Source organism: Danio rerio, chromosome 4 (genome assembly GCF_052040795.2).
Source record: "Danio rerio strain M-AB ecotype USA chromosome 4, GRCz13ab, whole genome shotgun sequence".
Lineage (NCBI taxonomy): Eukaryota > Metazoa > Chordata > Actinopteri > Cypriniformes > Danionidae > Danio > Danio rerio.
Genome location: NC_141024.2, coordinates 16,582,690 through 16,609,737, shown reverse-complemented (window position 1 = coordinate 16,609,737; position 27,048 = coordinate 16,582,690). Strand labels below are relative to the sequence as shown.

At 35.1% G+C, this 27,048-nt stretch overlaps 4 long non-coding RNA genes across 15 annotated transcripts; 2 read left to right on the top strand and 2 right to left on the bottom strand.

Annotated features, from left to right (window-relative positions):
* Positions 1–10: 10 nt before the first annotated feature.
* LOC147844679 (uncharacterized) lies at positions 11–4,887 on the top strand. 6 transcript variants are annotated; one of them, XR_015483019.2, is made up of 4 exons: positions 11–217; positions 471–565; positions 1,182–1,228; positions 4,759–4,887. It is a non-coding gene; the product is annotated as an uncharacterized LOC147844679 (long non-coding RNA). The 6 variants fall into 6 exon arrangements; XR_015483020.2 differs by having other exon boundaries at positions 4,756–4,887; XR_015483017.2 differs by having other exon boundaries at positions 434–565.
* Positions 4,603–7,907, bottom strand: LOC147844678 (uncharacterized). The gene is made up of 2 exons (XR_015483044.1): positions 6,722–7,907; positions 4,603–6,568 (listed from the first exon to the last, which is right to left on the bottom strand). It is a non-coding gene; the product is annotated as an uncharacterized LOC147844678 (long non-coding RNA).
* A 1,059-nt stretch (positions 7,908–8,966) lies between these two features.
* On the top strand, positions 8,967–13,888 carry LOC147844677 (uncharacterized). Of its 5 annotated transcripts, none has more exons than XR_015483025.1 (4): positions 8,967–9,169; positions 9,423–9,517; positions 10,108–10,154; positions 13,760–13,888. It is a non-coding gene; the product is annotated as an uncharacterized LOC147844677 (long non-coding RNA). The 5 variants fall into 5 exon arrangements; XR_015483024.1 differs by having other exon boundaries at positions 13,757–13,888; XR_015483026.1 differs by having other exon boundaries at positions 9,386–9,517.
* LOC101884897 (uncharacterized) lies at positions 13,604–25,388 on the bottom strand. 3 transcript variants are annotated; one of them, XR_015483045.1, is made up of 7 exons: positions 22,574–25,388; positions 20,938–21,118; positions 20,766–20,858; positions 18,102–18,344; positions 17,543–17,619; positions 17,026–17,109; positions 13,604–13,931 (listed from the first exon to the last, which is right to left on the bottom strand). It is a non-coding gene; the product is annotated as an uncharacterized LOC101884897 (long non-coding RNA). The 3 variants fall into 3 exon arrangements; XR_015483048.1 differs by lacking the exon at positions 18,102–18,344 and having other exon boundaries at positions 22,574–23,587; XR_015483047.1 differs by lacking the exons at positions 20,766–20,858; positions 20,938–21,118 and having other exon boundaries at positions 22,574–22,619.
* Positions 25,389–27,048: the final 1,660 nt, after the last annotated feature.

Sequence of the window (27,048 nt, the reverse complement as noted above, 5' to 3'; positions counted from 1 at the left end):
GCTGAACGTCAAAGCCGCAGACGCCGCCTAGTGGAGCGGAAGTGAATCAGTGTCAGTAGTTTTAATGCATGAAAACAAACTAGAAGTGTGTCGTTGGAGACGGGATGCGTTTTTAGTGTTATATATATATTAAATCACGTCTGTGATCTTCTTTAAATGGTCTCGAGCAGCAGATAAACATGACATCTAACGGATGATCAGCTTCTCAACTGAAGGGGTAAGAAAATAATAATAAAATGTCCAATGTGTTGAACTGCAGTAGGCATATAGCACATGGCCGAAATATAAACACAAACAGTAGAAGAGACAAGAGGTTCTACAAATATAGTGTTTTACAATTTGTTTATGCTTCAAATATTTATTTTTGACGCAAAGTCATCTTCATTATTTAAGTTTAGAGTTAATAATTTATTTCATGTTCTGATATTTGCAGACTCGTAAAGTCTATTTTAAAACGACTCATTTTCCAGCTCCTCCTTGTGGACATGAAGCATATCTTACAGAACTGAACCACAGAGGGGAAATCACTCTTACTGACTGACTTAGATTGCATGGGGAAATGCAGGTATCATCAAGTTTATCCATCAGTGTCGCAAGTTTCTCTTAAGAAGAAGAAAATTTAAATACTTTGATAAAAGTTTTATTACAAGCACATTTTTAACCTTTTTAAATGTTTTTGTCAGCTGTTTTTTTATAATTTCATTTTTTTAAAATCATTTTAAGTTAGATGTCTTTTTGCAAAAGGGAATATTTGAGCACTTTTAACAGCAGACAGCAGCAGAAGGGCATTAAGTTGTCTGAATGTTGCAGTGCTCACTGGAATCAAGTGTGCATCTCTGTTCATTATGCAGGGCCGCTTTCCTCTTCAACATTCTGAACTCTAAATCAATCAAAATACATGTTACTGTAGATGTCACAGGACAGCACACACGTTTCAATACATTGAACAGCAAATACTGTAGTACTGATAGCTAAATATTGTCCTATAAAAAATACATCAATGAAAAGCTTATTTATTCAGTTTACAGGTGATGTATAAATCACAATATTAATAAAAGTGAGTCCAGGTCACAAATGTCAGTCCATGGTTTACAATATGGTCAATCAAGGTTGCTTGAATTGCATCTAACAAATTTGTTCCTGTTTTTTTTTTTTTTTTTTTTGTCCACATGCTCCTCCAGATCTACCTCTGCCTTTTCCTGTGACATTGCCTTCCATACTTATTCAGGTAAACTCAGCTGTGTTTTTTCTAGTGCTTTTAATAATTACAATAGGTTTAACCAATAGGTGGCGACAAACAGCCATCAAAAATATTTCCCTGAATAATTCTTGAGAAATGACACATCTCGTAATGAAACATGAAGTTTTATGAGTGAATTATTGAGTCAGTAATTGAGAATGAGGCTAAAAATAAATATGACGTGTTGTACAAGATTATAAGGGTACATTTATACATTTAGCATTATCAGCAACAGTAGCAAAGATTTGTCCCATTATTTGACTATTGAACTTTTTTATTCAGCTGGTTATTATTTTATTTATTTATTTTTTATTAATATTACAGGTTATGTTTGTTAAAACCAAAAGTTTCTTGCAGTAATGTTTTTGTAATAAATGGAAAGCAAATGACAGTTCATACATGAATACATTAGGTTTACTTACTATTATATTCCTCTCACCATTTAATTTCCATTTCAAAAGTCACAAATAGCCGCTGAGAGAAAGTGCGTGTTGACAACAACAAACGCGTTTCGTCAAGATGTTTGGCACCGTACGCCTTCTGTAGTAGCAGGTGGATAATAAAAGGTAAAGTTTTACGTCTGTTCAGCAGGCAGTTCAGCAAGAGAGCAGCACGTAAACAAGCTGCTGGCATATTTATATTTACAATTACAAGCTTAAATAATAATCAATTCATATTTAAATGTGTACTTAAAAGTGCTAAGCTAACAATTTTGCACGATAAATGACCTTATGGAAACTAGACGTACTGGTGAGTCGCGTGACACTCTTGATATCAGTGTATGTGTGTTCAGTTGAGTGGCATCACTGTAACATCATATGCGGGGACTGTAGTGCAATAATCTGACTAAATACTACTGAACTCATCCTGCTAAACATGTTTAGGAAAATTCAAACTTAATATTTCAAATGAGTTTATTTGATGTAGTTTTATTCTGATAATGACAACTTGAACTGTAAAGCACAACATATTTTTATTTGTGTTGTGTTATTAGGAAAACACCATATACATAAGAAAAAGTGGGCTCAATGTAAACCAAACTTTTCCCATTTTGTGAATGACTTCAAATCATATGAAAAACTTTTAGAACGACAAAACAAAAAGCACTGAAAACCTAATGATCTGAAAACATTTCATTTCATGTCAATGTATATATTTTTATATATCTGTCTCTTTCAGAAAACTATGTAAATATGTAATACCTCCTCTTCTTGTGGCACTGAATTAATGATAAAGTGAAATAATCTGCAAGTGTTGTAGACTAGAGTTTTCATGTTTGTCAGACTGAACCTGAAGCTTGGAGGAGCAGGTGGGAAAATGCTCTGTGCTTTCTAACAGATGAGTCGTTAGTGACAAAAACAAGCTGAAACTTCAGACTGTCAATGAAACTTGTCTTTTATTTGATAAATGTGCACAAGGCAGATGACAAACAGCTGCTCCACAACTCCCTCTTGTGGCCAATGAGTGTAACCATATAAACGACATCAAATAAACAAGAGGTGACTATTTTATTGATCTAAATATCCAATTAATCAGATTTTGAAAGGCTTAAACCACTTTAAAGATTAAGTTTGAGGGTAATTCTCTTACAACGTCATTTTCCACACAATTATGTTTAAGGTAAATGATAATAACAACAACAATAAATTACAATAATAATTAATAATAATGTAAATATATATTCCAACTAAAATATATTACCATTTTTTAAAAATAGTATATTTTCTCGTAGAGCATTTCCTGTTATTGATTTATTATTTCTCCTGGATAAAGTCTTTACACCTTTAAATGACACTAAGCAGATGACCAATATCTTGCAAAATAAATAACTAATAAAATATGATGCACTGTCATCATAACAAATGATACAGAAATTAGTTTAATATGACGTAACATAATGTTGCATTTTCACAGTCACACATGACTAAAATGAATATAATTAGTATTGTCATCATTTAAAATGGAGTAAATGGTGAATTCCTTTGTGTATAACAACTGTTGTGTTATTAAATGTTTGACTTTTTTTAAGCTAAATGTGAAACGTTTTCTATGGTGTGACCGTCTCAATCACGGTTCAGTAGATTACAGCTCTTATAAATTAAAAAGAACATTGTGAAATCATTAATACACACCTCAGACTAGGGGCTTGGACAATAAACCATAATATATTGGATCCTGATAACAATAACATGTCAATAACAACGCTAAGCGCTGCACTTTTTTATTCTATATTGATCTAAGAGCCAATCACACAGCAGAAGTGTGCAGCAATGGGAATCTAAAAGTGTGTTGATATTAGAGATGTACTGAATGTACTAAAATATGGAAAATAAATATTGAGATTGCATTTTTCCATTCCTCAGACCTAATTTTACAAGTGTATATATATTTTAGTAAATGGCAATCATTTTTTTCTGGCCATATATTTCTAAAAACAAGAATTTGACACATTTTGGCACTGAAAACCATGTCATGTGGTGTGACACTATATGATAACTTTACAATTTGACTCAATTACACAAGAAGATTTTCTATATTTCACTTTTTTCATATTTAACTAGAACATTTCATTGTGTTGTCATTTGCTGTGACACCCCTACAGTGCTCAGCATAATTGTGTAAACCCCATTTTGATAATTAATATTTTTATAAATTTCTCAGTGAATATAGGATATTTATTTTGATGCTTTTAAACAAAACAGATTTATTAAACAGATATGTTTATTAAAATGATTTTTTTTCACCAAACATATTTATAAATTGAAGGAAAATACAATTAAATTCAAGCAAAATATTGCAAAGAGTATTTTTTTTTTATATATTGCAAAAAAAATTCAACTGAATATTTTAATTTTTTTGGTTTTCTTATTTTTTTTCTCTTTTTTTATTTGTATTTCATATTTTTCTATAACATAAATTTGGGTTAGCTAGTTTTTGGACTGTTATCGTAAGTTATTCTGTTAGATAAGCTCCAGATTTGGCATCAGTATTGATTAATCTAATGTATATGCACAAATATAATAATGTAAAGCTTCCTATTAAAAATATCAATTTAAAAGACAGATTTGTGAGGGGAGTACTCGTATATGCTGAGCTCTGTATATATTGAAAATGTCCAAGTTTGGAAAATTAAGGAGAAAAAAAATAGTATTAGCATTAATTAAAGATACGATTCCAACAATTAAGATAAATCCTATTATTAAGAGTTGTTTTTCTTATTTTTATTTTGTTGCACCATTGGGCATGTTTATGGTACAGTTCAACTAAAAGACAAAAGGGAAAAAAATTACTGTGAAAGAAATTAATAAGGTTACTGACCGCTGATATTTTCTCAAACATAAAAAAATCAAACTACATAAATATAAATTAATCATCCTCTGTGTACATTTATTTGCCAACTATACACACACACACACCCTGTTTTATACTGACCCTGTATCCTCTTATATTAGACATGTTTAACTTGTTCATCTTTTTGAGATTACAGCACTGTTTGACTGATTTTTCTCTTCCAGTAGCAGGTTTGACTGAATCTTTCTCTGTGTCTCTGATGAGGAGGATGTGAAGCTCAGGACTGGTCATCATATCAACACATCAATCTACAGACAAACATCACATTTAATAAAGATTTAATGAAGAAAGCCTGATCAATGTGTCAATGTTGTGCCCACTTGTGGAGGATTTGTGCATCTGCATGAAAACAGCAAGAGGACAGGAAATGAAGAGTGTGTAATCCTGCAGCTGTAGAGCAGTTTAAGCCTCATTAAAAACACCTGAAGCTGCAAATCAAGCTCATCAGCACTGATAGAAATCTCCTGACTCAACTCTTTTCTTTTATTCCAGCAGAAATTAAGATTAAAAATTGATGTAAAAGTTATTTATTTTCAGTCAATTACAGGCTGAAATGAATTAAGTTTTTGGTGACTATTTTTGTGATTGTTTGCACATTTTAAACAGAAATATGTTTCATGAATGCTGACATTTTTAATTAAAAATAAGAAGTTTATGTGAGACAGTATTGATCTCACTGCTGATATTTTATATCATATGAAGAAAACCTCTAAACACAACTGTCCAAAGCACATGTTCACAGCACAAGCTCAGGTGATAAAGTGTTGTGAGCTCATATTTCACTACTGTTTACATTAAAACAATCAAATGATGATTTACCCAAGATAAATTCATAAAGGCACTAGTGGCCTTAAACTGATTTACAGGAGGAAAGTCATGGATTTAAATCATTTGAGTGGAAAAGTTGTTTGATCAAATACAAATCCCTCAGTAAAACTGCTAAACAATCATGTGCTTCATTAGTTAATTTGCTCGTTAACTAAATTGAAACCACACAAAGCTTGTGTTAATTCTAGTGCATTGTTTAAAAACTGAAATAATATTAAATATTCAATAGACAAAATCCCATCCAAAACACAAATAAAGTTTCTCAGACTCAGCGGCTCGGCTGATCAAACAAACTGTTTTAATCTGAGTCCTGAGGTCAAATCCAATGACTGTTGATTTCAATTTGAGAATCCTGTTGATTTAATTAGAAACACACAATTACAAATGAAGGTCATCAAGAGCGGGATTTGAACCCGGGTCTCCAAGATTAAAACACGACACTTTAATAAGCTGAGCCACAGAGTCTGAGGAGAGCATAATAGCTGTAGATTGTCTTTTATTGCACAATTTTTATCATATTTTTGGACAAAATCATCACGACACACAAATACTTCAAAGCACACAAACACTTTTTGGTTTCAGTAGCTCAATTGACTAAACCCCTGTGCTTTAATCTGAGAGACCTGGGTTCAAATCCCACTGTTGCTGATCTTAATGTCTAAATTGAGTGCTTTATATCAATTTACTGAATTAAAACATGATGTGTGTTCTCAGACTCTGTGGCTTAGCAGGTAAAACTTTACAGTTTAACTCTGAGGTTGTGGGTTTGAATCCTGCTTCTGCTAAAATCAGTGAAAAACATTTTTTTTACAATAAACAGCAAAAGATCTCAATGTCACCCTGTCAAATACTCTCTTCAGCTTGTGTGGATCAGTGGCTCAGTTGATTTAAACAATATGTTTAAACTTTGAGGTTATGAGTTTGAATCTCGCTTATGCTGAAATTGGTGCAAAATAATTTTACCAATAAAGTACAAAGATCTCAATGTCACCCTGTCACAAAAACTCATCGAGCAGCTCATCCAGCACAGTGGCTCAATTACCTAAGACACTGTGTTTTAACTTACAGGTTGTGGGTTTGATTCCTGCTTAAACCAAAATCAATGCAAAATGTTTTAAGCGATAAACTGCAAAAGATCTCAATGTCACCCTGTCAAAAACCCTCTTCTGCTCGTCTGACTCAGTAGCTCAATGGATTTAAACGCCATGTTTTAACTTTGGGGTTCGTGGGTTCAAATCCTGCTTATGCTACAATGCAAAGTTTTTTTTTTTAGTGATGAAGTGCAAAAGATCTCAATGTCACCCTGTCAAAAACACAACTTTTCTCATCAAGCTCAATGGCTCAGTAGATTAATTCACTGCATTTTAACTTCAGAGTTGTGGGTTTGAATCCTGCTTATGCTAAAATCAGTGCAAAATGTATTTTTAGCGATAAAGTGCAAAAGATGTCAATATGACCCTGTCAAAAACACTGCTCTACTTGTCTGGCTCAGTGGCTCAAATGATTAAACGCTGTGTATTAATGCGGGAGTTCTGTGTTTAAACCCTGCTTATGCCAAAAGGACTGAACATTTTCACCAGTACTAGAATAAATATCAATACATAGCATACAAAACACACAACTCAAAACAAGCCACAGTGGTGTAGTGGTTAACAGCATAGACTGTCAAGTCTGATGCAGTAAAGCTGTGGGTTCAAATCCCAGTCGTCACATCTTTATCGGAATTTGTCAGGAAACACTCTTTATATTCCACCTGAAAATCTCAGCACTCTGGACTGACTCAGTGGCTCAGTTGGTAAAGCATTAGCCTTTACTCTTGGAGTCTTGGGTTTGAATCCCACTATTGCTTATTGCTGTCATTAAAAAAAACCCAACAACATGCGCCAAACACCATCTCTCAGCGTGTAAGCTACGATGGCACTAGTGGCTAAAACACCGTTGGTTGCGGACAAGGTGACGGTCAATACATGGGTTCGAATCCCACCTAAGAACCTACCTGGGGCGGTAAGGCAAACATGAGGGCAAGTACCTGAAGCTCAAGGGGAACTAAGCACACTGTGAAACACGGACTGGAGCATGAAGTGAAACACGGATCAGAGCACAAGTTCACCTGAGGCGGTAACACAAATGAGAATGGCGGACACACCTGGCGTGATAAGACAGACATGAGTGAGGAAATCGGCACTGAGATGAGAGATGGGCGGACCGGAGAAGAGAGAGGCGGACTGGAGATAAGAGGGGCGAACCAGAGAGGAGGAGAGAAAGGTGCGGCGGAGCAGGAAGAGGAAAAAATTCCTTTTTTTTTGGAAAAAATACCTTTTTTTTGGCAGGAATGATAAAATTCTGTAACACTGTGGTGATTCGAACCCCAGTCTCCTGTGATCAGTTTAGCTCTCACACCATGAGCACTGACCACTAGGCCACCAGGAACTCACACTAACAACTGTTCGTTTGTTATATTTAAAGATCACGCATGATCACGCAGTTTAAAAAAAAATTAAGAAATAATTATTTTATTTAATAAATTAATTTAAAATAAATTAAAATTTAAATCTTAAAAATGGCAAAACATTTAAAAAACACTCAACAGACATAAATAGACTCACCAGCAGTGGCAGAATAAACAGAGAATGGGGAAATGGATCTCGTGTTGCTCCAGAAATCACACTATAATCTGTTCAACATTAATTCTGCATAAAGAAACAAACAAAACTGAAGTTAGAGCACATTACACAGCCTGACACGGTGCAAAGACACAAGTGAAAGACTACCTAAACTACAGAGTGAAACAAATACAGCAGAAATCATTGCACTTCACTATTTTAGTGTCAATCATAATATTTTTAAGTGTAATACATTACAAAACTCTTCAATTAGGAAAAGTTACAGAAAAAAGACTGAGCATTAGGAACTGCCTAGATGTGCATTATCTCAAGCGTTTGCACTTCCCCCATACAAAAGAAGATTTAAATCAAGCCATGTAACTTTTAAAATTTGTTGAAAGTTTTTAACTTTAATGCTAGAATTGTTATTTTGCATCCGCTTTGTGCACTTTGTGTTAGCAGCGTATCTCTGTTTGTCAAATAACAATGTTAATCTTACAGACAAATACTTATGCATTACCTGTCACTCAGCAGATGTCCATCATTACAGTCAATGTCTGACCACATGCTTCTGCTGGACCAAACACATCTGACTTATCAACAATGATTTAAATACAATTTAACACTGATATATGCCATAATATATAAAATAACTGATATATAATGAGCACTAACGACTTTAAAAGAGGAAAATCTCTAGTTAAGTGTGGATACTTACAGGTGATCAGAGTGACATCCTGGACGCTTGACAACACAGCGTGTAGTTTGTTATTAACGTTATGGCTGACATACATGCTGTTGAATGAGTCTGTAAATAAGCTGTCATCTGCAGTAACTGTACTTTAACGGTCTTAAAACATGAATAATCAGTCGTGTCGAGGCGGCTGTCATCAGTGTCATGTTGTTGATGAGGCTCTAAAGGTGTCACAGTCACGCTGAACGTCAAAGCCGCAGACGCCGCCTAGTGGAGCGGAAGTGAATCAGTGTCAGTAGTTTTAATGCATGAAAACAAACTAGAAGTGTGTCGTTGGAGACGGGATGCGTTTTTAGTTTTATATATTAAATCACGTCTGTGATCTTCTTTAAATGGTCTCGAGCAGCAGATAAACATGACATCTAACGGATGATCAGCTTCTCAACTGAAGGGGTAAGAAAATAATAATGAAATGTCCAATGTGTTGAACTGCAGTAGGCATATAGCACATGGCCGAAATATAAACACAAACAGTAGAAGAGACAAGAGGTTCTACAAATATAGTGTTTTACAATTTGTTTATGCTTCAATTATTTATTTTTGACGCAAAGTTATCTTTATTATTTAAGTTCAGAATCAATTATTTATTTCATGTTATGATATTTGCAGACTCGTAAAGTCTATTTTAAAACGACTCATTTTCCAGCTCCTCCTTGTGGACATGAAGCATATCTTACAGAACTGAACCACAGAGGGGAAATCACTCTTACTGACTGACTTAGATTGCATGGGGAAATGCAGGTATCAAGTTTATCCATCAGTGTCGCAAGTTTTTCTTAAGAAGAAGAAAATTTTAAAACAGTTTTATTATAAACACATTTTTAACATTTTTTTTGTCAGCTGTTTTTTTATAATTTAATTTTTTTATCATTTTAAGTTAGATGTCTTTTTGCAAAAGGGAATTTGAGCACTTTTAACAGCAGACAGCAGCATAAGGGCATTAAGTTGTCTGAATGTTGCAGTGCTCACTGGAATCAAGTGTGCATCTCTGTTCACTATGCAGGGCCGCTTTCCTCTTCAATATTCTGAACTCTAAATCAATCAAAATACATGTTACTGTAGATGTCACAGGACAGCACACACGTTTCAATACATTGAACAGCAAATACTGTAGTACTGATAGCTAAATATTGTCCTATAAAAAATACATAAATGAAAAGCTTATTTATTCAGTTTACAGGTGATGTATAAATCACAATATTAATAAAAGTGAGTCCAGGTCACAAATGTCAGTCCATGGTTTACAATATGATCAATCAAGGTTGCTTGAATTGCATCTAACAAATTTGTTCCTGTTTGTTGTTGTTTTTTTTGTCCACATGCTCCTCCAGATCTACCTCTGCCTTTTCCTGTGACATTGCCTTCCATACTTATTCAGGTAAACTCAGCTGTGTTTTTTTTTCTAGTGCTTTTAATAATTACAATAGGTTTAACCAATAGGTGGCGACAAACAGCCATCAAAAATATTTCACTGAATAATTCTTGAGAAATGACACATCTCGTAATGAAACATGAAGTTTTATGAGTGAATTATTGAGTCAGTAATTGAGAATGAGGCTAAAAATAAATATGACGTGTTGTACAAGATTATAAGGTTACATTTATACATTTATCATTATCAGCAACAGTAGCAAAGATTTGTCCCATTATTTGACTATTGAACTTTTTTATTCAGCTGGTTATTATTTTATTTATTTATTTTTTATTAATATTACAGGTTATGTTTGTTAAAACCAAAAGTTTCTTGCAGTAATGTTTTTGTAATAAATGGAAAGCAAATGACAGTTCATACATGAATACATTAGGTTTACTTACTATTATATTCCTCTCACCATTTCATTTCCATTTCAAAAGTCACAAATAGCCGCTGAGAGACAGTGCGTGTTGACAACAACAAACGCGTTTCGTCAAGATGTTTGGCACCGTACGCCTTCTGTAGTAGCAGGTGGATAATAAAAGGTAAAGTTTTACGTCTGTTCAGCAGGCAGTTCAGCAAGAGAGCAGCACGTAAACAAACTGCTGGCATATTTTTTATTTACAATTACAAGCTTAAATAATAATCAATTCATATTTAAATGTGTACTTAAAGTGCTAAGCTAACAATTTTGCACGATAAATGACCTTATGGAAACTAGACGTACAGGTGAGTTGCGTGACACTCTTGATATTAGTGTATGTGTTCAGTTGAGTGGCATCACTGTAACATCATATGCGGGGACTGTAGTGCAATAATCTGACTAAATACTACTGAACTCATCCTGCTAAACATGTTTAGGAAAATTCAAACTTAATATTTCATATTTATTGTATTTCCTCAAGAAAATGTAGGAAAGATTTGGAATTGTTTATTAACAAAAACATGGAGTATAATAGAGAAATGAGTTTATTTGATGTAGTTTTATTCTGATAATGACAACTTGAACTGTAAAGCACAACAGATTTTTATTTGTGTTGTGTTATTAGGAAAACACCATATACATAAGAAAAAGTGGGCTCAATGTAAACCAAACTTTTCCCATTTTGTGAATGACTTCAAATCATATGAAAAACTTTTAGAACGACAAAACAAAAAGCACTGAAAACCTAATGATCTGAAAACATTTCATTTCATGTCAATGTATATATTTTTATATATCTGTCTCTTTCAGAAAACTATGTAAATATGTAATACGTCCTCTTCTTGTGGCACTGAATTAATGATAAAGTGAAATAATCTGCAAGTGTTGTAGACTAGAGTTTTCATGTTTGTCAGACTGAACCTGAAGCTTGGAGGAGCAGGTGGGAAAATGCTCTGTGCTTTCTAACAGATGAGTCGTTAGTGACAAAAACAAGCTGAAACTTCAGACTGTCAATGAAACTTGTCTTTTATTTGATAAATGTGCACAAGGCAGATGACAAACAGCTGCTCCACAACTCCCTCTTGTGGCCAATGAGTGTAACCATATAAACGACATCAAATAAACAAGAGGTGACTATTTTATTGATCTGAATATCCAATTAATCAGATTTTGAAAGGCTTAAACCACTTTAAAGATTAAGTTTGAGGGTAATTCTCTTACAACGTCATTTTCCACACAATTATGTTTAAGGTAAATGATAATAACAACAATAAATTACAATAATAATATTAATAATGTAAATATATATTCCAACTAAAATATATTACCAATTTTTAAAAATAGTATATTTTCTCGTAGAGCATTTCCTGTTATTGATTTATTATTTCTCCTGGATGAAGTCCTTACACCTTCAAATGACACTAAGCAGATGACCAATATCTTGCAAAATAAATAACTAATAAAATATGATGCAGTCATCATAACAAATAATACAGAAATTAGTTTAATATGACGTAACATAATGTTGCATTTTCACAGTCACACATGACTAAAATGAATATAATTAGTATTGTCATCATTTAAAATGGAGTAAATGGTGAATTCCTTTGTGTATAACAACTGTTGTGTTATTAAATGTTTGACTTTTTTTAAGCTAAATGTGAAACGTTTTCTATGGTGTGACCGTCTCAATCACGGTTCAGTAGATTACAGCTCTTATAAATTAAAAAGAACATTGTGAAATCATTAATACACACCTCAGACTAGGGGCTTGGACAATAAACCATAATATATTGGATCCTGATAACAATAACATGTCAATAACAATGCTAAGCGCTGCACTTTTTTATTCTATATTGATCTAAGAGCCAATCACACAGCAGAAGTGTGCAACAATGGGAATCTAAAAGTGTGTTGATATTAGAGATGTACTGAATGTACTAAAATATGGAAAATAAATATTGAGATTGCATTTTTCTATTCCTCAGACCTAATTTTACAAGTGTATATATATTTTAGTAAATGGCAATCATTTTTTTCTGGCCATATATTTCTAAAAACAAGAATTTGACACATTTTGGCACTGAAAACCATGTCATGTGGTGTGACACTATATGATAACTTTACAATTTGACTCAATTACACAAGAAGATTTTCCATATTTCACTTTTTTCATATTTAACTAGAACATTTGTTTCATTGTGTTGTCATTTGCTGTGACACCCCTACAGTGCTCAGCATAATTGTGTAAACCCCATTTTGATAAATAATATTTTTCTCAATTTCTCAGTGAATATAGGATATTTATTTTGATGCTTTTAAACAAAACAGATTTATTAAACAGATATGTTTATTAAAATGATTTTTTTTTCACCAAACATATTTATAAATTGAAGGAAAATACAATTAAATTCAAGCAAAATATTGCAAAGAGTATATTTTTTTATATATTGCAAAAAAAATTCAACTGAATATTTTAATTTTTTTGGTTTTCTTATTTTTTTTCTCTTTTTTTATTTGTATTTCATATTTTTCTATAACATAAATTTGGGTTAGCTAGTTTTTGGACTGTTATCGTAAGTTATTCTGTTAGATAAGCTCCAGATTTGGCATCAGTATTGATTAATCTAATGTATATGCACAAATATAATATTGTAAAGCTTCCTATTAAAAATATGAATTTAAAAGACAGATTTGTGAGGGGAGTACTCGTATATGCTGAGCTCTGTATATTGAAAATGTCCAAGTTTGGAAAATTAAGGAGAAAAAAAATAGTATTAGCATTAATTAAAGATACGATTCCAACAATTAAGATAAATCCTATTATTAAGAGTTGTTTTTCTTATTTTTATTTTGTTGCACCATTGGGCATGTTTATGGTACAGTTCAACTAAAAGACAAAAGGGAAAAAAATTACTGTGAAAGAAATTAATAAGGTTACTGACCGCTGATATTTTCTCAAACATAAAAAAATCAAACTACATAAATATAAATTAATCTTCCTCTGTGTACATTTATTTGCCAACTATACACACACACACACCCTGTTTCATACTGACCCTGTATCCTCTTATATTAGACATGTTTAACTTGTTCATCTTTTTGAGATTACAGCACTGTTTGACTGATTTTTCTCTTCCAGTAGCAGGTTTGACTGAATCTTTCTCTGTGTCTCTGATGAGGAGGATGTGAAGCTCAGGACTGGTCATCATATCAACACATCAATCTACAGACAAACATCACATTTAATAAAGATTTAATGAAGAAAGCCTGATCAATGTGTCAATGTTGTGCCCACTTGTGGAGGATTTGTGCATCTGCATGAAAACAGCAAGAGGACAGGAAATGAAGAGTGTGTAATCCTGCAGCTGTAGAGCAGTTTAAGCCTCATTAAAAACACCTGAAGCTGCTAATCAAGCTCATCAGCACTGATAGAAATCTCCTGACTCAACTCTTTTCTTTTATTCCAGCAGAAATTAAGATTAAAAATTGATGTAAAAGTTATTTATTTTCAATCAATTACAGGCTGAAATGAATCAAGTTTTTGGTGACTATTTTTGTGATTGTTTGCACATTTTAAACAGAAATATGTTTCATGAATGCTGACATTTTTAATTAAAAATAAGAAGTTTATGTGTGACAGTATTGATCCCACTGCTGATATTTTATATCATATGAAGAAAACCTCTAAACACAACTGTCCAAAGCACATGTTCACAGCACAAGCTCAGGTGATAAAGTGTTGTGAGCTCATATTTCACTACTGTTTACATTAAAACAATCAAATGATGATTTACCCAAGATAAATTCATAAAGGCACTAGTGGCCTTAAACTGATTTACAGGAGGAAAGTCATGGATTTAAATCATTTGAGTGGAAAAGTTGTTTGATTAAATACAAATCCCTCAGTAAAACTGCTAAACAATCATGTGCTTCATTAGTTAATTTGCTCGTTAACTAAATTGAAACCACACAAAGCTTGTGTTAATTCTAGTGCATTGTTTAAAAACTGAAATAATATTAAATATTTAATGAGCAAAATCCCATCCAAAACACAAATAAAGTTTCTCAGACTCAGCGGCTCGGCTGATCAAACAAACTGTTTTAATCTGAGTCCTGAGGTCAAATCCAATGACCGCTGATTTCAATTTGAGAATCCTGTTGATTTAATTAGAAACACACAATTACAAATAAAGGTCATCAAGAGCGGGATTTGAACCCGGGTCTCCAAGATTAAAACACGACACTTTAATAAGCTGAGCCACAGAGTCTGAGGAGAGCATAATAGCTGTAGATTGTCTTTTATTGCACAATTTTTATCATATTTTTGGACAGAATCATCACAACACACAAATACTTCAAAGCACACGAATACTTTTTGGTTTCAGTAGCTTAATTGACTAATCCGCTGTGCATTAATCTGAGAGACCTGGGTTCAAATCCCGCTGTTGCTGATCTTAATGTCTAAATTGAGTGCTTTATATCAATTTACTGAATTAAAACATGATGTATGTTCTCAGACTCTGTGGCTCAGCAGGTAAAACTTTACAGTTTAACTCTGAGGTTGTGGGTTTGAATCCTGCTTCTGCTAAAATCAGTGAAAAATGATTTTTTTTACAATAAACAGCAAAAGATCTCAATGTCACCCTGTCAAATACTTTCTTCAGCTCGTCTGGATCAGTGGCTCAGTTGATTTAAACAGTATGTTTTAAGTTTGATGTTATGAGTTTGAATCTCGCTTATGCTGAAATCGGTGCAAAATAATTTTTACCAATAAAGTACAAAGATCTCAATGTCACCCTGTCACAAAAACTCATCGAGCAGCTCATCCAGCACAGTGGCTCAATTACCTAAGACACTGTGTTTTAACTTACAGGTTGTGGGTTTGATTCCTGCTTAAACCAAAATCAATGCAAAATGTTTTTAAACGATAAACTGCAAAAGATCTCAATGTCACCCTGTCAAAAACCCTCTTCTGCTCATCTGACTCAATAGCTCAATGGATTTAAACGCCATGTTTTAACTTTGGGATTCGTGGGTTCAAATCCTGCTTATGCCACAATGCAAAGTTTTTTTTTTTAGTGATGAAGTGCAAAAGATCTCAATGTCACCCTGTCAAAAACACCTCTTTCCTCATCAAGCTCAATGGCTCAGTAGATTAATTCACTGCATTTTAACTTCAGAGTTTAGGGTTTGAATCCTGCTTATGCTAAAATCAGTGCAAAATGTATTTTTAGCGATAAAGTGCAAAAGATGTCAATATGACCCTGTCAAAAACACTGCTCTACTTGTCTGGCTCAGTGGCTCAAATGATTAAACGCTGTGTATTAATGCGGGAGTTCTGTGTTCAAACCCTGCTTATGCCAAAAAGACTGAACATTTTCACCAGTACTAGAATAAATATCAATACATAGCATACAAAACACAACACACATCACAAGCCACAGTGGTGTAGTGGTTAACAACATAGACTGTCGATTCTGATGCAGTAAAGATGTGGGTTCAAATCCCAGTCATCACATCTTTATCTGAATTTGTCAGGAAACACTCTTTATATTCCACCTGAAAACCCCAGCACTCTGGACTGACTCAGTGGCTCAGTTGTTAAAGCATTAGCCTTTACTCTTGGAGTCTTGGGTTTGAATCCCACTATTGCTTATTGCTGTCATTAAAAAAAACCCAATAACATGCACCAAACTCCATCTCTCAGCGTGTAAGCTACGATGGCACTAGTGGCTAAAACACCGTTGGTTGCGGACAAGGTGACGGTCAATACATGGGTTCGAATCCCACCTAAGAACCTACCTGGGGCGGTAAGGCAAACATGAGGGCAAGTACCTGAAGCTCAAGGGGAAGTGAGCACACTGTGAAACACGGACTGGAACATGAAGTGAAACACGGACCAGAGCACAAGTTCACCTGGGGCGGTAACACAAATGAGAATGGCGGACACACCCGGCGTGATAAGACAGACATGAGTGAGGAAGGCTGGACTAAGATGACAGATGGGCGGACCAGAGAAGAGAGAGGCGGAGTGGAGATAAGAGAGGCTGACCAGAGAGGAGGAGAGAAAGGTGCAGCGGAAGAGGAAAAAAATCCTTTTTTTTTTTGGAAAAAATACCTTTTTTTTGGCAGGAATGATAAAATTCTGTAACACCGTGGTGATTCGAACCCCAGTCTCCTGTGATTAGTTTAGCTCTCACACCATGAGCACTGACCACTAGGCCACCAGGAACTCACACTAACTACAGTTCGTTTGTTATATTTAAAGATCAAGCATGATCACGCAGTTTAAAAAAAAATTAGGAAATAATTATTTTATTTAATAAATTAATTTAAAATAAATTAAAATTTAAATCTTAAAAATGTCCAAACATTTAAAAAACACTCAACAGACATAAATAGACTCACCAGCAGTGGCAGAATAAACAGAGAATGGGGAAATGGATCTCGTGTTGCTCCAGAAATCACACTATAAACTGTTCAACATTAATTCTGCATAAAGAAACAAATAAAACTGAAGTTAGAGCACATTACACAGCCTGACACGGTGCAAAGACACAAGTGAAAGACTACCTAAACTACAGAGTGAAACAAATACAGCAGAAATCATTGCACTTCACTATTATAGTGTCAATCATAATATTTTTAAATTTAATACATTACAAAACTCTTCAATTAGGAAAAGGTACAGAAAAAAGACTGAGCATTAGGAACTGCCTAGATGTGCATTATCTCAAGCGTTTGCACTTCCCCCATACAAAAGATGATTTAAATCAAGCCATGTAACTTTTAAAATTTGTTGAAAGTTTTTAACTTTAATGCTAGAATTGTTATTTTGCATCCGCTTTGTGCACTTTGTGTTAGCAGCGTATCTCTGTTTGTCAAATAACAATGTTAATCTTACAGACAAATACTTATGCATTACCTGTCACTCAGCAGATGTCCATCATTACAGTCAATGTCTGACCACATGCTTCTGCTGGACAAAACACACCCTTCATTCTGTAAGGAAAGACACAAATAAATAAAATAAAAAACACTTAATAGCAAAGTTCAATTTACATGTTCATGTAACATGCTCAAAAACACTACTTTAGGTTAGTTTGTTCTAGATTTGTTCTACATTATAAGCTTTAGGAGAATCTCCATCCTAAATTTACATGACAATAACAGGAGTTCATCAAGAAAGCAACATGTAAACAAAGTGTTTGTTAAACCCTTATAGAGGTGAGACTGCCTTCATACACAATAATTTCATTACATACTATCTTTTTCTCCAGAGTTAAAATTATATTTGAACAGAGAATGACAAGAGCAGCATCACCATACTCCAGCAAACAAATGAAAACACCTATTCTACATGCCAACAATGATTTAAATACATCTTAACACTGATATATGCCATAATATATAAAATAACACATATATAATGAGCACTAACGACTTTAAAAGAGGAAAATCTCTAGTTAAATGTGGATACTTACAGGTGATCAGAGTGACATCCTGGATGCTTGACAACACAGCGTGTAGTTTGTTATTAACGTTATGGCTGACATACATGCTGTTGAGTGAGTCTGTAAATAAGCTGTCATCTGCAGTAACTGTACTTTAACGGTCTTAAAACATGAATAATCAGTCGTGTCGAGGCGGCTGTCATCAGTGTCATGTTGTTGATGAGGCTCTAAAGGTGTCACAGTCACGCTGAACGTCAAAGCCGCAGACGCCGCCTAGTGGAGCGGAAGTGAATCAGTGTCAGTAGTTTTAATGCATGAAAACAAACTAGAAGTGTGTCGTTGGAGACGGGATGCGTTTTTAGTTTTATATATATTAAATCACGTCTGTGATCTTCTTTAAATGGTCTCGAGCAGCAGATAAACATGGCATCTAACGGATGATCAGCTTCTCAACTGAAGGGGTAAGAGAAAATTAAATGTCCAATATGTTGAACTGTAGTAGGCATATAGATATCACATGGCCGAAAAATAAATATTAGAAGAGACAAGAGGTCTTGCAATACTATTTTACTGTTTGTCTATGCTTTAAATTTATAAATATATATATATATATATATATATATATATATATATATATATATATATATATATATATATATATATATATATATATATATATATATATATATATATATATATATATATAATTTAAACTTATAAGTTTTATTATAACTTAAATAATAAAAATAACCTTGATCATTTATATATATATATATATATATATATATATATATATATATATATATATATATATATATATATATATATATATATATATATATATGATCAAGGTTATTTTTATTATTTAAGTTCAGAATCAATAATTTATTTCATGTTATGATATTTGCAGACTCGTAAAGTCTATTTTAAAACGACTCATTTTCCAGCTCCTCCTTGTGGACATGAAGCATATCTTACAGAACTGAACCACAGAGGGAAAATCACTCTTACTGACTGACTTAGATTGCATGGGGAAATGCAGCATTACTGATTCTGTTTCTATCAAGTTCATCCATCTGTGCCACAGGTTTCTCTTAAGAAGAAGAGAGGAGTTTAACTTAATAAAAGTTTCATGACAAACCCTTTTTATTTTGTCAGCTGTTGCTTATAGATGTATAATTGTTTTTTATAGTTTTTAGCTGACTTATTGCAAAAGTGAATATTTGAGCTTGTTTAACAGCAGCAGAAGGGCATTAAGTTGTCTGAATGTTGCAGTGCTCACTGGAATCAAGTGTGCATCTCTGCTCATTATGCAGATACAAATGTTTTATTTCTGCTCACACTCAGATTTCTGCAATATTTCACACAGTGTAAAGCTTTGTTCAGACTGGAAATACTACTCCTAAAATAATTACGCATAAATCCACATATTGTTTATTTATTTATTTTTTTAACAAAATTATCTGCAGAAATAGCAAAAACATGTTAACAGATTCTGTCTGGCCCTAATAATCAGCAACAATAGCAAAGATCACTTTCCCCAGTATTGACTATTGAACTTTTTTTCATTCAGCTGTTTTTTTTTTTTTTTTATTGTTACATTTTGCATGTTTGTTAAAACCAAAAGTTTCTTGCAGTAATGTTTTTGTAATAAATGGAAAGCGAATGACATTTGTCTCCCTTTTCTGCTGATCTAAAAATGGTCCGATCCATGACTCAAAAACTGTAGTGTGTGTTTAGAGCCGTGAGATTCATGATCCGTTACACAACTACTCAATAATAATCAATAAGACTGTTTGTGTGGTCCGGGATTACAAATGTCAGTTTGTGGTTTACAATATGGTCAATCAAGGTTGCCTGAATCACATCTGACAAATTTAATCCGGTCTTCTTTATCCACGTCCTCCACCAGCTCTACTTCTTCCTCTTACTGCGACATCGCCTTCCATTTTTATTGAAGATAGCTCAACTTAACCATCTGGTTATTTTTTTGTGCTTACACTTGAATGGTGTGTCAACAGTCATGCCACAGTGTGTGTGCGCACACGACGGCTGTGTTTAACCAGTTACTTCATGAGTGTGTTCAGTTGAAAGCTTGACATGTTTAATATTAACTGCATGTAAGTGTGTTTAGTGTTTTGCAAATCACTGTGTGTAATGTTTTGCAAAAAGTGCAAATCTAAGCTTGTTCTTGTTCCTTGATTGTAAAATGTGTGATAGAAAAAAAAATCCAATCTACTTTTGGGATGTTTTGTTAGTCAGTGTAGTGTGTGAATCTGCAGTGCTTTGCTTCTCGTGGAAGCCATCACATATAGAAAGATATTCAAGGCTTTTCGTCTGTCTTTGCTCTGCAGGATAAGGTTGTTTGGAGCCTCACACTCATCCAGCAGAAGCATGTGGACAGAAATTGACAGTAATGATGCTCATCTGCTAAAGGACATGTCAGACTTTTCACTGCGCCTTTTTCACAGATGCGGTTCAGTGATTGTTGTGTATTGATACTTTGACTGTAATGCAGTTAGGCACTAGCCTTCACAACCTCCTTGAAAATTTTACAAGCATTTACAGAACATGTTTTTTGATCTTGTGGACCTTGCAAATCTACGGATTGCGTTTATTGAGCCTAATCACACTTCATAAACTCCTGCCTCAACACAAATATTAATTTCTACTAATGTATTTTCTCTTTATTACCTGTGTATGCTCTGTAGAGTGTGGATTTGCCAACACTTCTCGGATCGATCCCTGTTTTATCAAACCAATCTGATCCGTAGTCTCTGCAGCAAACTGCTGAAACAACAGAAACTGGGTATTTTCAGTTATCTACTTTGAAATACTTTTGTAGCTTGCTCTGTGGTTGTGTTACCTAAGGGCGTTCTTTCACTATGCTATCCCAACCGTGCCCAGGCCGGTCTCCCAGGTCGTTTGAGAAGTGTGAGTGCTCTGAATCGGGCTCAGGCACGGTTCACTTGATTTAATTCAGTATCAATGCAGACCCTCTTAATTTCCACAAGATAGAGCTGAAGCACTGATCTTCTCTCATGCATCTGTTACAAATAAAGCCGCCATTAAACACCAATAGTTGTTTAGTCGTTGTTAATATCATCAGTTTAGAGCACTGATCATCAACTGGTGGGCCAGATCCGCCCCGCTGAGCTGTTCAATCCAGCCCGCGACTGGATTGCAAAACTGTGAGGCTCACTATAAAAGCAACTAAAAATAAGAACAACTGAGTCTCTTGTCAGAATAACCACTATTGGACTATATTTAGGCTACACTCTGAATTGAGGACAGACTATGCGGCGTTAAGGATTTATTGTTTCAAACAGGTTTGAAGAAAACAACCGGAACGCATAACTTTTCCTCATGTCCTTAACATTTTTTTCTATTATTATTTCTAGGTCTCAACAACATGTTTGAAATTAGCAGACTCCTCAGGAATTAGAAAAAAGAGGAAAAACAATCTGGCACAACTTAAAATAGCATGATAATAACCAGGTACCAGAACAAAACAGGTCACAAATAATGTTCGCACATCAAATTAAACATTAAATGGGCTTGATTTCAAATCACAATGCTGAAACGGGCTACTCCCAGCGCTTAATCAATGGCTAAAGTTACATTTCCTCTCTGACATCAACTTTTTCAAATCAGGCTTGGCCGCTGTCAGACTTATGCACTGACAGACCTCCAAAGACTGGTTGGACAGTCGGTTCCCCTGTTCCCCCAGTGTGTTTTTATTGAGTTCATTTTGGAGAACGCAGCCTCACAGGTGTAGGTTGAACCAAACATGGTGAGCACATACATAGCCAGCGTTTTCAATGGGTCATAGGTATGAGGACAAGATACCCAAAATGCGCTCAGGCGTTCAGCACTACTGAGACCCGCCTTCACGTCGCCTGTGATGCATTTTTTACTACGATTGTGGAGAATTCTATATAACTTCTAGTGGTTGACCCTGGTATAGGTGATGGGAGCCTGAATTAATTGCCTTCAGTTTGTAATGAAATGGAAAAAGTGCATTAAACATAATCTTAAGCCAAAATGAGATTTTATTTGATTTTAAAATCTGATTTATTAATTGAAAAAGTCCGACCCCCCAAGGAGACTGTCTGGTAAAACTCTGGCCCTTTGACAAATATAGTTGATGGCCACTGGTTTAGAGGAATTCACCATTTAACAGATTTATTTGTCCAAATATGCTGTATGCACTCAACAATCAGTCAAACTCTACTAGAAATGCTGCTTGGGTTTGCAAACAGAACTTAAAGTAAACTAAAACAAGTGAACATCACTTAATACAGATGTGAAACAGATAAACTGCACAGAGATACAGACTAAACAAGCCTCTGGAAATATTTTGTCCTGTTTTGAGTGTTTAAACTTGAGGTTTGGCCATTTAGCACTATCTTTACCCCATCAGCGTGTTCAGCTCCTGAATAAATCATAGATTCATTTGTAAATGTACATAAATCAAGCCCCAGTTCAAAGTCGTATAATACCTAAAGTCTATCGAGTACACAGAAGCGAAAGTGCAGATCTTCATCCGCTCCACTAGGCGGCGCGAGCGGCTTCGCGTCCAGTCTGACTCACAGCTTCAGGTGTTTGTTTGACAACAAGGAGCGCGTGATGACAGACACCAAAACAAAACGCGTGCAGTTTGATTTAAATACACAATTTACAGATGACAGCTTAGCGACAGACTCTTAATGTGTTTAAACAGCACATATTCCAGCTCAACAGCAAATTAAAGCAGCGGAATCTGCGATAAAGTGCAGGAATGGAGTGAAGAGACTCACCTGTAAGTGTCATTTCTCTTTAAGTCATTGTTTTGCTTGTAAAGTGACTGACATGAGCTGTGGAAAAGTCTTTACACATTTACAATAATCACTGATATATATTTACTGAGATGTTGTGAAAGACTCGTCTGTCAGTTTATTTATATTTACATTATGATGGATGAAATATGTTGAACACTGTAAGATTTTAAATGATTTTGATGGTGTCTTTAGTCTACACTATATTACAAGGGGGATTTGCTATTTCAACATGAGCTTGACTGAAGGTTGTCTCAGCTTACATGATGATTATCAGACTTTGTTTACATCTTTCTTGCTATTGTCACTGTCAGACTTTGTTTATGTATTTTTTACGAGTAAAATTAAGATATTTATATTGTAAAGCAGCAAAAATCTGGACTTATGCTTGTAAAAAGTGTCAATTAAAGAGATTTTGTAGAGCCGCAGACAGTGTTTAATACTGTACCTGTCAACTAGACAATATCTATATATCTGTACATGTGATCTTCTGTTTATGAGCTGTTACGTTGATGATGAAGTGATGAATTCTGGTGTTTTAGATGTGTTTTCTGCTGTTAAGTGTTCATTTGTGTGTTTCCTCTCCAGAGTGAAGGTTGTGTTTGGACTGTTCAGCCAACAGAATCAGAGCTCTGGGACATTTGACAGCCATGGACTGTAAGGATGGACGTCTGCTGCAGGACAGGTGAGACCCGCACCTTGTGTTTGAGGTTTGGTGTGTCGGTTACCATCATTTTCTTTCTGGAGGGTCGTCCCTCTGGAAAGGAAATGATGGTAACCGAAACGGGAGGAGAAGGGACGGGGGTCCAGATTTTTATACAGCTAAATTTATTTTGTGGTAAAAAGCAGCATAACCCCTGCTGTACATGGCCCCGTAGGTCAGGGTGGGACCCGACCCATCCCACCCCTTCTTTCACACCACATTCACACATATCGCAGTGATCCAGCTGGGATTGAACCAGCGACCTCTTAACCCACGAGGCATTGCTCTACCACTGAGCCACAGATCACATAAAGTAAGATGTGCTGGAACTCATATTTGACTATTCAAGTGAACATGAAAACATTTAAAGCTTGAGTGAAGCTTGAACCCAGATCTCTTTGATGAGAGCGCAATGCTCTACCACTGAGCCACATTTCTCATTATACATCACATGCTGGAACTCATATTTGACTAATATTTCACTGCCTGATGTGCAATAAATGAGCAGAGCTGGGCTTTGAACCCAAGTTTTTACGACAGTCTTCAGCATGGAGAACATGTGTTCAGCCAGTAGCACCACTGTGGCTTTTATACTTGTTTGGGGAATTTAGCAAAGTTTGTCAGATATAATGCCACTTATTTAACGTATACACTAATGTGATTTGAAGCCAGCGTTCCTCGATAACAACACTACGCTCTACCCACTGATCCACAGATCTGTTTCCAGGTCATGTGCTGGAACTTTTATTTCACTGTGATTTTACAACAAGCCTGTGAAGAAAACATCAACATGCTGCAGCAGGATTTGAACCCAAGACTCCATCATCAGAGAACATGTGTTTTACTGCTTGTACCACTGTGACTTCACTCCTAGCATTGGTGTTTTGGACACTTTGTTGATTTATTTACATCAGTTTTTCACAATCAAAAGAGGGATTTGAACTCAAGTATTGAGTGTAGAAGTTGCAGCTGATTATCCACTGAGCCACAGAGCCTGTGAGGAGCATCAGAGACTTTTAATGCATTTATTTTTCATGCACGACTCATTTTTGGATTAAATTAAAATGTCACATGCAGAAATAATCATTAATTAAATTGATGACACGAACGTCATTTGTATATACCATTTGTTTATTCAAGTTATTTGAAATAAAGAGTCTCATTCACCTTGAAGCTTCTTGTGATCTGAAAGACTTAGATTAACAGCATCAGGTGTTATTGATCAGGCTGGAGGTGAAATACTGAAGTGGATCTTCAGGATCAGGATTAGACAAACGCTCGAGACAAGAAAAAGCTCGATTTAATTAATTTTTGATGTGTTAATGCAGGTCCTCTTACTGTCCACAAGATGGAGCTGAAGGACTGACCTGCTCTCAGAGGAATTCACTATTTAACAGATTTATTTGTCCAAATATGCTGTATGCACTCAACAATCAGTCAAACTCTACTAGAAATGCTGCTTGGGTTTGCAAACAGAACTTAAAGTAAACTAAAACAAGTGAACATCACTTAATACAGATGTGAAACAGATAAACTGCACAGAGATACAGACTAAACGAGCCTTTGGAAATATTTTGTCCTGTTTTGAGTGTTTAAACTTGAGGTTTGGCCATTTAGCACTATCTTTACCCCATCAGCGTGTTCAGCTCCTGAATAAATCATAGATTCATTTGTAAATGTACATAAATCAAGCCCCAGTTCAAAGTCGTATAATACCTAAAGTCTATCGAGTACACAGAAGCGAAAGTGCAGATCTTCATCCGCTCCACTAGGCGGCGCGAGCGGCTTCGCGTCCAGTCTGACTCACAGCTTCAGGTGTTTGTTTGACAACAAGGAGTGCGTGATGACAGACACCAAAACAAAACGCGTGCAGTTTGATTTAAATACACAATTTACAGATGACAGCTTAGCGACAGACTCTTAATGTGTTTAAACAGCACATATTCCAGCTCAACAGCAAATTAAAGCAGCGGAATCTGCGATAAAGTGCAGGAATGGAGTGAAGAGACTCACCTGTAAGTGTCATTTCTCTTTAAGTCATTGTTTTGCTTGTAAAGTGACTGACATGAGCTGTGGAAAAGTCTTTACATTATTATAATAACCACTGATATATATTTACTGAGATGTTGTGTAAGACTCGTCTGTCAGTTTATTTATATTTACATTATGATGGATGAAATATGTTGAACACTGTAAGATTTTAAATGATTTTGATGGTGTCTTTAATCTACACTATATTACAAGGGGGATTTGCTATTTCAACATGAGCTTGACTGAAGGTTGTCTCAGCTTACATGATGATTATCAGACTTTGTTTACATCTTTCTTGCTATTGTCACTGTCAGACTTTGTTTATGTATTTTTTATGACTAGAATTAAGATATTTATATTGTAAAGCAGCAAAAATCTGGACTTATGCTTGTAAAAAGTGTCAATTAAAGAGATTTTGTAGAGCCGCAGACAGTGTTTAATACTGTACCTGTCAAATAGACAATATCTATATATCTGTACATGTGATCTTCTGTTTATGAGCTGTTACGTTGATGATGAAGTGATGAATTCTGGTGTTTTAGATGTGTTTTCTGCTGTTAAGTGTTCATTTGTGTGTTTCCTCTCCAGAATGAAGGTTGTGTTTGGACTGTTCAGCCAACAGAATCAGAGCTCTGGGACAGTTGACAGCCATGGACTGTAAGGATGGACGTCTGCTGCAGGACAGGTGAGACCCGCACCTTGTGTTTGAGGTTTGGTGTGTCGGTTACCATCATTTTCTTTCTGGAGGGTCGTCCCTCTGGAAAGGAAATGATGGTAACCGAAACGGGAGGAGAAGGGATGGGGGTCCAGATTTTTATACAGCTAAATTTAATTTTGTGGTAAAAAGCAGCATAACCCCTGCTGTACATGGCCCCGTAGGTCAGGGTGGGACCCGACCCATCCCACCCCTTCTTTCACACCACATTCACACATATCACAGTGATCTGGCTGGGATTGAACCAGCAACCTCTTAACCCACGAGGCATTGCTCTACCACTGAGCCACAGATCACATAAAGAAAGATGTGCTGGAACTCATATTTGACTATTCAAGTGAACATGAAAACATTTAAAGCTTGAGTGAGACTTGAACCCAGATCTCTTTGATGAGAGCACAATGCTCTACCACTGAGCCACATTTTTCATTACACATCACATGCTGGGACTCATATTTGACTAATATTTCACTGCCTGATGTGCAATAAATGAGCAGAGCTGGGCTTTGAACCCAAGTCTTTACAACAGTCTTCAGCATGGAGAACATGTGTTCAGCCAGGAGCACCACTGTGGCTTTCACGCTTGTTTGAGGAGTTTAGCAAAGTTTGTCAGATATAATGCCACTTATTTAATCTATGCAATAATGAGATTTGAACCCAGAACTTCTTATTGGCCTCACAAAGCACTAACCACTGAGGCACAGATCTGTT